Source organism: Neofelis nebulosa, chromosome 17, assembly GCF_028018385.1.
Source record: "Neofelis nebulosa isolate mNeoNeb1 chromosome 17, mNeoNeb1.pri, whole genome shotgun sequence".
NCBI lineage: Eukaryota > Metazoa > Chordata > Mammalia > Carnivora > Felidae > Neofelis > Neofelis nebulosa.
Window position 1 is genome coordinate 24,891,338 of NC_080798.1, and position 13,833 is coordinate 24,905,170.

At 42.4% G+C, this 13,833-nt stretch overlaps 1 long non-coding RNA gene across 2 annotated transcripts in view; it reads right to left on the reverse strand.

Annotated features, from left to right (window-relative positions):
• LOC131499492 (uncharacterized) overlaps nt 1-11,326 on the reverse strand; it is a 95,408-nt gene extending 84,082 nt beyond the window's left edge. Inside the window, exon 1 of one of the 2 annotated variants that reach the window (XR_009255912.1) lies at nt 11,243-11,326. This is a non-coding gene — a long non-coding RNA (uncharacterized LOC131499492). Of the gene's footprint in view, nt 1-1,840; nt 2,189-11,242 lie in introns of those variants that run through there. The other variant, XR_009255913.1, reaches the window with a different exon arrangement.
• Nucleotides 11,327-13,833: the final 2,507 nt, after the last annotated feature.

A 13,833-nucleotide genomic window follows, 5' to 3' on the forward strand; every position in this document is an offset into this window, starting at 1 on the left:
GTGAGTATAAGAGGTGTCGAAAAGGGTCTAGGTGTTGCTTCATAGAGATAAGAGCAGGAACTTTGGAGCTGGACACACCTTTGTCTTTTCTAGAGAGCTGAGACATCCTGGCCCTTGAGCCAGGGTTACATCTTCAGACCTTCCCTGAAGTAAGCAAGCAAAGCTGTCCAACCTTGCATGTCCTACCTCTGAACCCCTATGGGAGGATCTAGCCTTAGTCTTTACCCTAAGTCTGAGAATCACTAGGGGAGAACTCAAGGATAGCAGGGCACCCATCCTGCTTATTCTGCCTAATGCTTCTTTCCTGTTCTGGGTCCATTCATTCATTCATTCATTCCCATGAACACTATCCACTACAGTGCCTCCAATTCCTTAATGGACCTGAAGTTCCCTCAATGCTCACTGCACAACTACTGACTTTTCCACTGTTTTGGGAAGAAAGATAGGCACAAAGATTGTCACTTTTACTTATTGTCTTCAAGTGAGTCCCACATTCTCAGAAAGATAAATTTCATACTACTACCAGAAACAGAACGTGTAATGCTTACAAAGTTCCAATGAGAAGTCTGTTCTAAAATGATGCCAGCTCTGTGTTCCATGCTATACTAAGGAATGAAAGGGAGATGGAAAACATGAAGGAACAGAATACCAACACTCCAGGTTGATCTGAGTGGGAGGGATGGGTCTAAAGTGAAAAATAAAAACTCACTTTTTACTCCTCATTCTTCTCCCTTCTTCCTTAATATTTAGTGTCCTTAAGGAGCAGTAAGAGGCTTAGAGGAATAAAACCAGAACAATGAATGTGGGCCACAAAGAGACAGTCTTTAGCCCCCAAACTGGAAAGAGTTAATAATATAAGTCCATGATCTTCTTGTCCCTAGAGGCATGCAGGCAGATAATAGATAATAAACAAGTGATAAAAATTATAGAAGGAATGTAAGAAAGAGAACTTTAAGGGAGAGAAGAAAAATTATATTACCAAGGTATCCATAATGTTTCAGGCACTCTTTCTGGCCTTTACACAATGTCCCAAGACAATGGTGAGAAAGGTATTGTTACCTGCATTTTGCATATAAAGCAACTATAGCTCAGAGAGGTTGAATAACATAACCAAAGCAGCAAACTGGCAAGTGGTGTGACTCAAAAGCCTATTCTCTTTCCTTCACAACATATCGCCTCCTTAGAGAGTCAGAAGAGTGGGCTAGGTTCATTTGTTCATTCAACAGATATTTTTTGAGTGTCAACCTACTGTGCTGGTGCTGGAGATACAAGGATGAATAACAACCTGGATCAGTGTGTGCGATTCTAAGATTCTGTAAGGGCCCTCACTGCCTACCCAACTAACTGTGTGGATATGGAGCCCACAGATCAACACTTCCCTTCCTTCTTCTCCCTCCCTCCTCCAGCCTACTGCCTCCCTGGCTTGCTTCCATCAGCACAGAGTCACCTTAAGGGCAGGCCCTGGATTTCCTCTCTGATTCACCTCTCCCAGAACAGTATTTTCCAAAGTGCAGCCCTCAGAACAGTAGGGCCACGGTATGCTCTTTGGATTCAGAAGGCTCTCTGGTCCCAGGCATTTGGGAAATTCATCATTTGAGGGTCACAGTAAATGAAGAGTACAAAAGCAGGGTCCACTCCTGCTAAGGCTGGAGGGGAATCACCAAGAGGTCTTGAGAGGGCTTTGCTGCTCTGCTTAGAACAAGGGCTTTCTAATTTACTGTGGCCCACAGTTAGAAATACATTTTACATTGCTACTCTATACAAATATCACACATAGACCACACACACACAAACACACACACACACAATTGAAGCCAAGGTTTAATAAAACAATACTTACCTCCACTATGTGGGATGCACTCCGTTTCTAGCCTATTTTCTTTTAATGCCGGTTCATGATCCTCTGAACCAATTTCATGACTCCACAGTTTGAAAAACACCAATCCAGAGCACGAGAAGACACTTGGGCTGATTTCTAAATAAACTAGCCCCAATGTGAATCAGAGGGTCAAGGAAGAGGTCATGAATTAGGAATCAGGAGGCTGAGGCTCCAATCCCATCTTCACTGCTTTCTCACTGTGTGACACAGGCCATCAGTTTTCTCCTATAGGCTAATGTGAAGACCTAATTGTATCAGTCCTTGCTAATACAGACTAGAAACATGGGAAATGGGTGGCGCTTAAATGAAGATCTCAAGGAAAATTTAACAAAGAGGTTGTTTACAGGGATGTGTGTAGGGCCAAAGCAAAGTCAAAGAAAGGGAGTGCTCACTAAACCCATGAGAGAGCCATAGGAGGGGCCACCCACAAGACACAGTCACTGCCAATTGTGGCCAGACTAGGAGAAAATCATTAATAAATTCCCAATCCTTTCTCATTCTTCCCTCCAGTCTCCTGCTGGTACTTCTTATTGGCCAAAACCAACCTACAGCCAGAGGACAGGAGACCCCATTGATTAAATCCTTACAGGTCAGTTTCCTGGGACCCTAGCAGAGTGAAGAGCAAGAAGTGGATCAGGAGGAGCAAACAGAGATTATCCATCAACCCTATTCATGTCAAGATGGAGAGGAGCGGGGCACCTGGGTGGCTCACTCCATTAAGCGTCTGATTTCAGCTCAGGTCATGATCCCACAGTTCACAAGTTCGAGCCCTGCATCAGGCTCTGTGCTGACAGCTCAGAGCCTCCAGCCTGATTCGGATTCTGTGTCTCCCTCTCCCTCTGCCCCTCCCCCACTCACGGTCTGTCTCTCTCTCTCTCTCTCATAAATGAATAAACGTTTAAAAAGTTAGAGAAAAAAAAAAAGATGGAGAGGAGCAATAATGGTTGACTATACCACCCCTCCCAGTTGCCATTCAAGGGTTAGTGAGGCTCTCACCCCTTTAACCCTTATAGTTTTCCCACCCATTTTCTGAGATGCTTAATTGTGCCTGCTTTTGCAGAGTAAAAGCCTCAGGCTTGACACTGCAAGGGATAGAAATGGATCAGACTGACCCCTTACCCTCAGGGAGCTCATAGAATCAGGTGAAGAAAAAAGTCATGGCATAAGGACTGTTGCATAAAATATGAGGTGGAGGGTGCCAAAAGAAAAGTGTTCATTGAGTGCTCTGTGGGAAATGAGAAAGAACCAAAGCAGATCATGGCTTCTGGGAACTGGTATGGCATTCACAGTTAGATCATGGCTTTCTCCTGTTAGATGTAAACAATCTCACAGAATAACAGCATCAGACAAGGTCACTCTGAGATGATAAAATTAAACAAAAACAAGGTTACTATACAATCCACATGACAATATCACCTTCTTTTGACTAACCTGATTGAGTACTACTTTTTCACCAAGCATAACTTTGTCCTACCTCCAGTGTGCCCTCCTATTGATTACAATTATTAAGATGCCCAGTCATAAAATTGTTCCTACTTTCTGACAACACCCAATCCAGAAAACCCACTTCCTTATATCCTCCCCCAAATTGCTCAACCAAAAGCCAAACTTTAATATAGTTCTACCTATATGCTCTTATTGTGACACCCCACCATTGCCTTTGGTGAGCACTGAATCAAGTAAGAGACCTAACCTGTCATCTATGGGTGTGTTCCTGGTAGCCTTTGACTAGAGGACATTGCCACTAAGAAGGAATGAATTCCATAGCAAAGATCCAGGGAAGACCCATGGAGGGTTTGAGTCTAGAGCTGGGCAGAGGTGATGGCCCTCCACTTCTAGGCAGTGGAAGATCCAAGCAAAGCCACAGAGGTGAAGGTCCTTGGCCTGTTTCTACATAGGAAGCAGAAGCTTGGCAAGAACACCATAAAGAAAAGGATGAGGATCTTGAAAAGTCGAATTTTACTCCCGCATGGAACATGATGAAAGCTGCACTTCGGGGAAAAAATCCATCTAGTAAGTCTGTCCAGGAGGAACTGAGAAGAGAGAAACAGTGGATACAGAAAATCCAGTGTGAAGGCTAGAGAAAGGAGTGAACCGGAGGTCCCAGGGACCACTCTGTGCCCTGTGGAGACTTTGGAAGACCCTCTCCCTCATTCTCTGCAAACTCAGAATGTTCCTTTGAAGCAAAAGTGAGAGCATCTGAGAAGCTCCAGGTCTCAGATTTGTTTGCTGGTCCCAAAATGGGAACTGCAAATCTCCTTGCCCATTGCCAAAAAGCACTTAGAGGAAAGCATTTGAGAGCAGATGAGATTGCTACTTTAAGAAACATTATACACAGATGTCTGAAGAAGAAAAGTATTACAGAGTTTGTGGATTAAATTCTCCTTCAGTCATACAAGATGTATTTTTAATTAATGGGAAAGATTTTGGTAGAATACATTTGATTTCACCCTTGTGAAATCAAATATTTGGAGTGGGAGGATATGTTCAAATGCATTTTCTCAGTGCTTCTTCCAAAAGATCTTGACTATAAAGGAAAAACTAAATGTAAGCTAAGTGTGAGTGATAATCGATTTCTGTTTCATAATGTTTTATTTAACAATATCTAGTTCATTTGCCATTTGGGAGAAAAGCTTTCATTTCCAATAGGTACCTAATCAGCCCTCAGCAGGCATTATGAATACCCTAATTAGCACCTCTGAAAAGTGGCTCAAACTTGAACTACAAAAAGCTAAATAATAATTTGGGAATTTGCCATGCTTCAATGTAAAGCCCTTCCCTATCCCAAGTTGACAAGGATGTCTGCTGGGTTTCATGAATGTTGCATGTCATGTGTAATTATGTTAGATAATCACAACTCACCCAAACCCTGCACCCAATGATGAATGGGCTGTGGCAAGCTCTGTTTTACATCTTCATGTGGAATTATTCAGCAACTAGACTTTATTTCACTTCTGTTTGGACCCATAAACATACATATTTATCAAAACTCTTTGCAATTCTGACACCATACACTTTAAGATACTATCCAATTTGTGGGTAATCAGAACTTCATGAATATTAGATTTCTGCCTTAATTTCACTGGTGTGACTTTTTTTTTCTGCAAGGAAAGGTCAGGACTCAATCATGTGAATGCTGCTTAAGAGAAGCATGACAAACTCATGCCCATGCCAGGAAGACATCGTGATGGAGGTAAGGACTTGACCTTGATACCCACTTCTCTCCTTTGCTCTCTTTCTGCCACCACCCCCACCCAGCATCCCTGTCTCATTGTGCAGGGATGGCTAAAGGGCTCACTCACTGAATAGCAATAAAGAAGTGTCCAAGGCACAACTACTTGTGAATCAAAAGAACTCATAAATCAACTATTGTCAAGTTTCCTGGAGGAGGGGTGAGTCCTGCATTGAGATTCCCAGAGTAGAAACAGATTTTACTGCTCCAGTAGACTCAGCCTCATATCACAGTCCAGCCTCAGCTCCTCAAGACACCAAGCCCCCCAGGATGTGGCTCTAATGGTTAGGCAGGCTGAAGATGGCAGAGCACTCAAAACTCTTCCCTGAAATCAGCCACTTTCAAACAAGAAAGAGGGAAATAGAATAAAAATAAATAAATAAATAAAGGGAATGTGTCAGGGAATTAAATAGAGCCTGAGAGGCAGTGTCTTGGCAAAGTTCAGGGCTAGGCTGGGCCCTGACACATCTGTCAGGCCTCAATCCCCAATACTCCAATCTTCTATCCATCCAGTTAGCCTTTAATTCACTCCAGCTATCATTAAATGAGCACCTGCTATGTGCTAGGTATAGGGCTAAGCACTAAAGGTACAAAGACAAATTAGACAGCATCCCAACTCTTCATTCATTCACTCATACTTTCATCCATTCTATAATCATTTACTGGTCTTCTACTAGGTACCAGATACTACCAGCTTTGGGTTTATAACAAAGAGCAAAGTAGATGTGGTCACTATGCCCATGGAGCTTAGAGCATTCATGAATACATATATATTTATTTGTATGTCTATTTATTTGATGATCAACTGTAAATTGTGATAAGTGCTACAAAAGCAAGGCACTAAGTTCTGTAGAAAGAAAACTTGCAAACAGCCACAGACAGGCCCAGTGGAGAGAAGTACACCAGACCAGGCCCTGTGACAACTTCTGCAGTGGGGCTACTTCCTTCTAGGAAAGGCAAAGGCAACCATCTCCCTCCCTCCTTTCACTGAATCCCATCACCATAGAGACCAGCAGCTAGGGCAGAATCCAAACAAATGGAAGAAAATCCTGCCTCCTTGTCATTCATTATATTCTTCCTCTATTGTTCATTCATCCTCTCTCTCTCTCCCTCTTTCCCTCTCTGTCCCCACTGTCTCTCTCTTTGGTTTTTCTTCTCTGCCCTCCCCTTTTGTTTCTCTGTCTTCTGCCCTCCATCTTCTTATCATCTCAGTTCACTTCTGCATTATACCTCTGCATTTATTCCATCACCTTTTACTTCAGATCTGTCCCAGAGCCCCAGAATGTTAGGAAATAAATTGGAGCAAACAAAGTTGCTTAAATAAGCTGTCTCTCTGCCCTCTTTTAAAGTTCGAAAACATGGACTCAGCCCAGGGTCTCAAGATGCACCAAGCACATCCCTATTGCCAGCCCAGTGCTTCCTCCTCTGTTAGGTGTCAGAAACTGAAGAGAGGATCGTACAGCATGGCTAAGGCCTCAGAGGCAGAGTTTGAAGGGCCTTCTCCATGCCTTCCACTGGCAGCCCTGCCTTTCAGAATATCCATGGGAGGAGTTGGTCACCCTCTTCCTCATTCAGACTTTCTGCCTTACCCACAGAGGAGCTGTTTCCCAAGCAGAAAAGCAGCCAAGTGGGTCCAAAAGCAGTTGACTTCCCAAAGGATGGGATACATTCTCTCTCCAAACAATGAAAACTGGCATTTTTCTCTGCTCCACTTATCTCTTACTAGCTCCAAGAAATGGAACCTCAACATCAGAGGAAGGACTAAACAGGAATAAAGGAGCCCGAAGTCAGCCTACTGAGCATAGCAAAGACCTCACAGTCCCTCTTCTTCCAGAAAAGACAGTGATTAGGGGTGGGGAAGGAGGAGATGAAGTGATACAAATTCTTGTTGAGCCTGCTGGGGACGGGAAAGGTCAAGGCACTGGGGCAACTCCAGGATGCAGCTAAAACCTCCCCAGCCCCCACCCCTGCCTCCATCCCTCCTCAGTGTTTCCTAAGCAACTTGTATACATCATAGTCATTAGCATTATGGCTCTGTCTGGAAAATTCCAGTTTACTTCATTGTGACTTGCTTGAGCATGAAGCCTGGTAAAGAATAGGCACTTGGTGAATTTTAGTTAGGGTTAAATGAAATTGACTGAATTTTAGTACAAATACCCCCAGTGGAAAATTTTCTAAGATTTGAAAGTGAAAGAAGAGTGACATAATTCATATCACATAGAAAATCAAATCTCTAAATGTTTTTTTTTCCTCTCTCCAAGACTGATGAGGAGAAAAAAAAAGTGAAGGATTTGAAATGTCTAATTGTCTCCTCATTTTTGGCAGCCAAAGGTGAGCTAAGAAGGATGGGCCATTTTAGATCATATAAATAATATGATAATATAATGATTTAAAATGAAATGACCATATCAATGAGTCTTTAGGTGGACAGAGTGGGGGGGCACAGAGCTCTTTTGCATAAAATGAGATAAAGACCTGGAGGGGAGCCCAAAGGGAAGAGTTCCTGAAAATGGAGAATTGGGGAGTAGTGGGGGAGTGAGGGGTAATGAGTGGGGTCACTGGACAGCTGCAAAATTCTGTCAGCGACCCCAACAATAGAACCCCATCTTCCAAAGCCTTCAGAAAAAGATCACATGTTTGAGGTGACGTACTTTCCCTGCAAAGTAAGTAGAGGCCCACAGAAGTGTCTGCCTGAGCTATGGGTGGAGGCAGGTGAAGCTGAGAGGATGTGAGGCATATACAAAAGGTAAGCAACAACTGCAGAATACATGAAGGACAAGTCAAAGCAACTAGAATATTCCCCTGTCTCTCTGTACCACCTCCTCCCCCCTGCTCATGGACTGAATGAGATAGTCCCCTGAGAGGAGCCAGCATCTACAGGACCCAGGTGTGACTGAGGAGAAAGGGACACACAGCAGGTTGCTCTGACCAGCTGTCCATCTAGATCTGGGTTTCTGCTTGCAGGGGTGGCTTCAGCCCAGGTCAAGGATGGATGAGAATTTGGCCGTCAGGACTCTTGGCCACTTCTTTCCACCAGGGGGTTCCCCCTTACATCTGCAAACCACTCAGAGCTTCCTCCCCCAGACATATTCCAGAAACAATTTCCAAGGATGCCAACACCAAGGTCATTTTGCTGCAGACTTGACAAATACCTTGTTTCATTTGCAAATGAGTCTCACTATCTCTCAGAGGCTGCACCTCACCATTATGCACAGTTTCTTAGAAGTGTCAATGTCAGGGAGCAAGATTTCCTGACCATGTCCCAGGTTCTCAGGGCCCCCACACCATAGAGCAATCTGTTAGAGCTCTCAGTAACTGCCTGAAGCTTTTCAAGCCTCCCCTCTCCACCTTGGGGAGAGCAAGGGAGGAGGTAGTGCTTCAGGGAGCTGCTGAACTGGGAGAGGTAGGCATCCTGGATTGGGCCCTGAAAATTCCCTAGGTCTCAGTTTTCTCATCTGAAGAAATGGACATGAACCCACCACTAGTCTCACATGTTTATTTAGTGAATATTCTGACAACATGTATGTCAAACAGCTTGGGAAAGACTGAAAGGCTAAATACAGGTTAGGAAGTGATGATAGGATGACAACAAGCACAACAATGATGAGGGCGTGTTACTCACACTCCCACTTCTTAGAAGAATGTGCTATGAGGAAGAGCCCTCATTTTGCTGAGCACAGTGATGAGTGGGTATGTCAGTTTACTATGGCTGCCATTACATAGCACAGATTGGGTGGCTTAAAGAACAGAAATTTTTTCCCTCACATTTCTGGATGTTAGAAGTCCAAGATGAAGGTATTGGCAGAGTTGGTTTCTTCAGAGCCCTCTCATCTTGGCTTGCAGGTGGACCGCTTTCTCCCTCTGTCTTCACTTTGTCTTCCCTCTGTGTGTGTCTGTGTCTTACTCTCTTCTTATAAGGACATCAGTCATGTTGGATTAGGCCCATACATATGACCTCATTTTACCTAATTAACTCTTCAAAACTCTATCTCTAAATACATTCTCAGGCACTGCAGTTAGGACTTCAACATGTGAATTTTGGAAGGGACACAATTCACCCATAACAGTGGGGACTTAGGGGTAAAAGCTGGTACGGATAGAGTAATGATCCCAAGTTCAAATGACTACAGAAGCCAGAAAGACTAAAAAAAAATAAGTAGAGAAGTGAGGATGTGGAAGGTTCTCTTTGCAGGGCTCATCCCCATTTAGAAAAGAGACAGTCACCCACAGCCTTAGCAGACTGTCATAGCAGAATCAGACCTAATATAGCCAATTTTCTAATTTTCAAAAGAGAAACCATAAGTGTGTTTTCTCATGTGGAATCTCTTGATTTTTAAATATTGGCAATGAATTCAAAAAAATCTTAAACAGTGTGCATAGTGTGTGTTTACACCTGAAGACTAGAGCTGGTACAGAGACCCCCACTATGCCATGTCTGAGATGTCAAGAAGGCTCTGCATCGGCCCGGTGGTCAGTTCTAAGGGCTCAGGCACACAGATGCAGCCCCTTCTTGAGAAACAGCCACCCAGGTCTAGCCATGTTTTTTTAAAAGCTGATTGTTAATGATGTGGAAAAGAAAGGAATAAAAACCATTATGATCACTCCAAGAAAGCATTTCTAATTCATGGATCATTTACTATTGATTATTGAAACAAATGCTACTGTGCATGCCTTATGGCTGGTTTTAAAACCTCTATAACTTTGAAGTTTTCAATTTATTTGGAAGAACTATAATAAGCAGCACATGACAATTACTTCCCTCAGTACCCCCTGTAATCAAGATAAATTATCTTGCTATTGATGTAAATGGGATATGAAAATCTATAGAGTTCTCTTGAGGAGTATAAACTCCACATTATACTCACTACATTTGAATTTTGCAGCAAAATCATTTTGGGGTCAATCAAAAATACATTCCCTCAAAATTTTATTGCCATCTATCCTGAGTCACCTCCAGAAATGATTAGCAAATAATACCAATGAGGAACTATTTAGCTCGGTGTTGGGCTGTATCGCTATTACTTACACCTTACTGAACACTTTACACTCTCAGACCTATGTGTTATTATAAATGTATTTACATATTGTACATATTTATTTACAATTCTTTTTCCCCATTGCCAAACAACCTCTTATGAAAATTCAAAGACAATTAATCATATATGAGATTTTTATAAACACAATAAACTCAATTTACATTGTTTCTCCTTCTCTTGTTTCTCCCTCTTCTTTTCCATCAAGTGCTTGTCTTCTGAGCCAGTTTTTCTCTAGCTAGTTTGTCTTCTGACAGAGAAGATGCTGCCCTGAGCACCTACATGCCATGGTTTTTGTTATTCTCCCCCCATAGCCCCATGCTTACTTCAGTCATTGGGGATCACACAGGCTTCCTTCCTAGAAATTTTTTCCAATGCAGAATGCTTCTGGCAATCTTGGCATTCTTTTATGCATCTAATCTCTCTTTCTGATTTTGCTATTTAATTTATCATCCTTTTATTCAGCATCTTCATTTTAAAATCTCTTTCCTTGCAGCAAGACAAGTAGGAAGTCTTCTCTCAGTCCTACCTTTTCAGACCATTTCTTCCAGCCTCAGTTTCCTGTCTCATCTGTTTAAATGACAGAAGAGAGAGGGAAGGAGTGGAGAGAGAGAGAGAGGAGAAGCAGCAACCTCAAATACACCAATATATTCACAGTGGTTAACAATGGATGGAAGGATTATGGGTGAATTATTTTTATTGTCTTCTTTATATTTTTCAGGATTTTACAAGTTGCCTAAGATGAGCATATACACTTTAGTTTTTCTGGAAAGCAGAGACTGTGGCAAGCTTACATGCTAAAGCTTTATTGGAGGTTCATTCCCAGATAAACAAGAATAAGGAAGACAGACTAAGGCAGGGAAAAGGGTAAAACAAATAAATACCAGGTGATGCAATTTCAAGCTGTCACAGCTCCATAGCAAAATACATCTTACTGCTCACTCAGGGCCTCTTCAGAGAGGCCACATAGATTTGCATCTCAGTACAGCCAGCCAGAGGGAGGAGAGGCACCTCACTATCTGCTGACTTTCTCTGCCTCTACTGGTCAAAAAGTCAAGTTGGCTCTGACTATCCACATGTTCAGGTCACGTTACTCACCTCTTTCTGTGAGCAAAAAGCCAAGACCTCCATGGACCTATTCCAGCCAGGACACAGGTGCTGTCCTCTCTCCTGTTACTTGGCTTCATGCATTAGGACTCCTGGTCTGCAAAGCCAGCGGCAGCAGTAGAAACAGCAGCAGGACATTGTGACACACAACAGCCTGAACTGTTACTTAGGCTGCTCTCACTGGGAAGCAAGACAAGTGGCCATGACCCATTGATCAAATTTTATTGATAAAGAAGAAAAGTTTATTTTAAAATATTCAATTAAATTTAAATCCTTTTAGACTTCTCTTGCTCAAGGCTCCTTCCAACATCTTCACATTCCAGATCCAAACTGGACACAGTATTTTAAGACAGAAGTCATAAACCATAAAGCTCACAGAGGCCAGGCTAGTAACATCAACAGGAAAGCCCAGTAGAGGCTATGAAAAGTGCTTGGGCCTGTGGTGAGCAGAGAAGACACACACAGAAGTCACTAAGTGCTCAGCTCCAGCCAAGGGTTGTCACACCTGCTGATTTAAAAAAAAAAAATAAGTTCAAAATCAGGACTTCTCTGTGAATCTCATTTTTTATTGTTGACAACAAATGTTCTTTTTTTTTCTTTTTCAAATTCTTTGGGGCAAACAAAAAGTGTCAGCAGGCCACAGACATCACCTACTTGTCTACCAGCTTGTGACATCTGATCTTAAAGACTGTCAAACATGGAAAAACTTCATTTTCCCAATCTTGCATTGCCTCAAGATGGTAATGGCTCACACTTATTGAGCATGTTCTATGTGCAAGACACTGTTAGGCATTGTATATGGGGTTCCTCATTTAGTTCATAGAACTTCAGAGGGGTCCCAGGATGTAGAAGACCAGATGGAGTTGGACCTCACTGCTCACCTTAGAGAAAGTCCCCTGGATACAACTCAGCCTTTCTGCTCTGATTTTCCTGGAGTTTTACCAAAAAGGAAAGTGGTCTGATGGAGCACAAAGCTGGCTCCCTCTGGCCAGGTGGATGTCCCTGGTGGCCTTCTCTTCTCAGCTCACATCTCACAGCCCACAGTTCTCTGCAAACTGGACTCACTGAAGCAAGGACTGTGTTTTAAGTAGCAGTGTATCCCCAGGGCAAATTTCACTTAATAAATTAAGAGATCATTAAACCCACAAGTTAGTAACTTTCCATTGCTCTTGAAGCCCTCTGAAAGGCTAATGAAAGCTATTGGTCTTCTCCTCCAAAATACATACCTATTAAACCAAATGCTCCATCCAATTTCAGAGAGTTCTCCCATCTATGAGTCTGAGTTTAAAATTCCTGATCCAAAAACAAACGAACAAAAACTCCTGATTCAATCACATATTCCTTCTTTATAGATTAGTCCTTTTTTTTTTTTTTAACTTTTTAATGTTCACTTTTTTTTCTTGATAGAGAGAGAAAGTGTGAGTGGGGAAAGGCAGAGAAAGAGAGGGAGACACAGAATCCGAAGTAGGCTCCAGGCTCTGAGTTGTCTGCACAGAACCCAACATGGGCTCAAACTCATGAATGTTGAGATCATGGCCTGAGCTGAAGTAGGATGTTTAACTAACTGAGCCACCCAGGCACCCCTAGATTAGTCATTTCTATCTCACAGACTTGTCCCAGATCATATTATGAGAAAAACTACTGATTTTTAGTGTTTTTTTTTATTTTTATGGTCTGTGGTTTACATGGAATAAAAACAAACTCAAATTTCAAAAAAGAGGAAGTAAAAAATTTTAATTACAGATTATGAAAAAGTTCTGGAGGTGGATGATGGTGATGGCTGTACAACAATGTGAATGCAATATCACTGAATTGTACACTTACAAATGATCAAAACAGCTTTATGTGTGTATGTATACACACACACACACACACACACACACACATATATATATATGGCAAATTTTTCAAATAAAGAAACAGGGAAGAGTGCATTTTAAAGGCATGAAAGTACCTCAAGGAGCCCACTGGCCGCTAGGCCTTGGGAAGGAACTGGAGCCTTCCATTTGTCTCTCATCTCTGTTTTGTGGTTTCTCCCTTGCTCTGTTCTTCCAGCGTATGCCCATTCTACAGCTGTCAAGTTTCTATTTCCTCAATCAATCCAGGCTTAATTGTTATATCTCAGACACAGGTGCAAACTCCCTGGAGGAAGAATCTGATTGTCCCAATGTGAAACAAATAATAACATCTGGCCAGAAAGATAGGGTCACTTAATACAATTATGGGAACCAGAGAAGGTGTCCACCACTGGAAGAATGGAGAAGAAAACAGTGTAGATGAATATCACAGAAATGAAGCAATTAGAAGCAACAAACTGGGTGTACAGAGGGCAACACAACTTATTAAGTAGAAAGAGGAAGAAACAGACTATAAATGAGATCAGAACTTCTCCAACTTAACTGGGTGTTGTATGGAAACCAATTTGGCAATAAATTATATTTTTTTAAAAAAAAGAACTTCTTGGGGAGCTTGGGTGGCTCAGTCGATTAAGTGTCCTACTTCGGCTCAGGTCATGATCTCACGGTCCATGAGTTCGAGCCCCGCGTCGGGCTCTGTGCTGACAGCTCAGAGCCTGGAGCCTG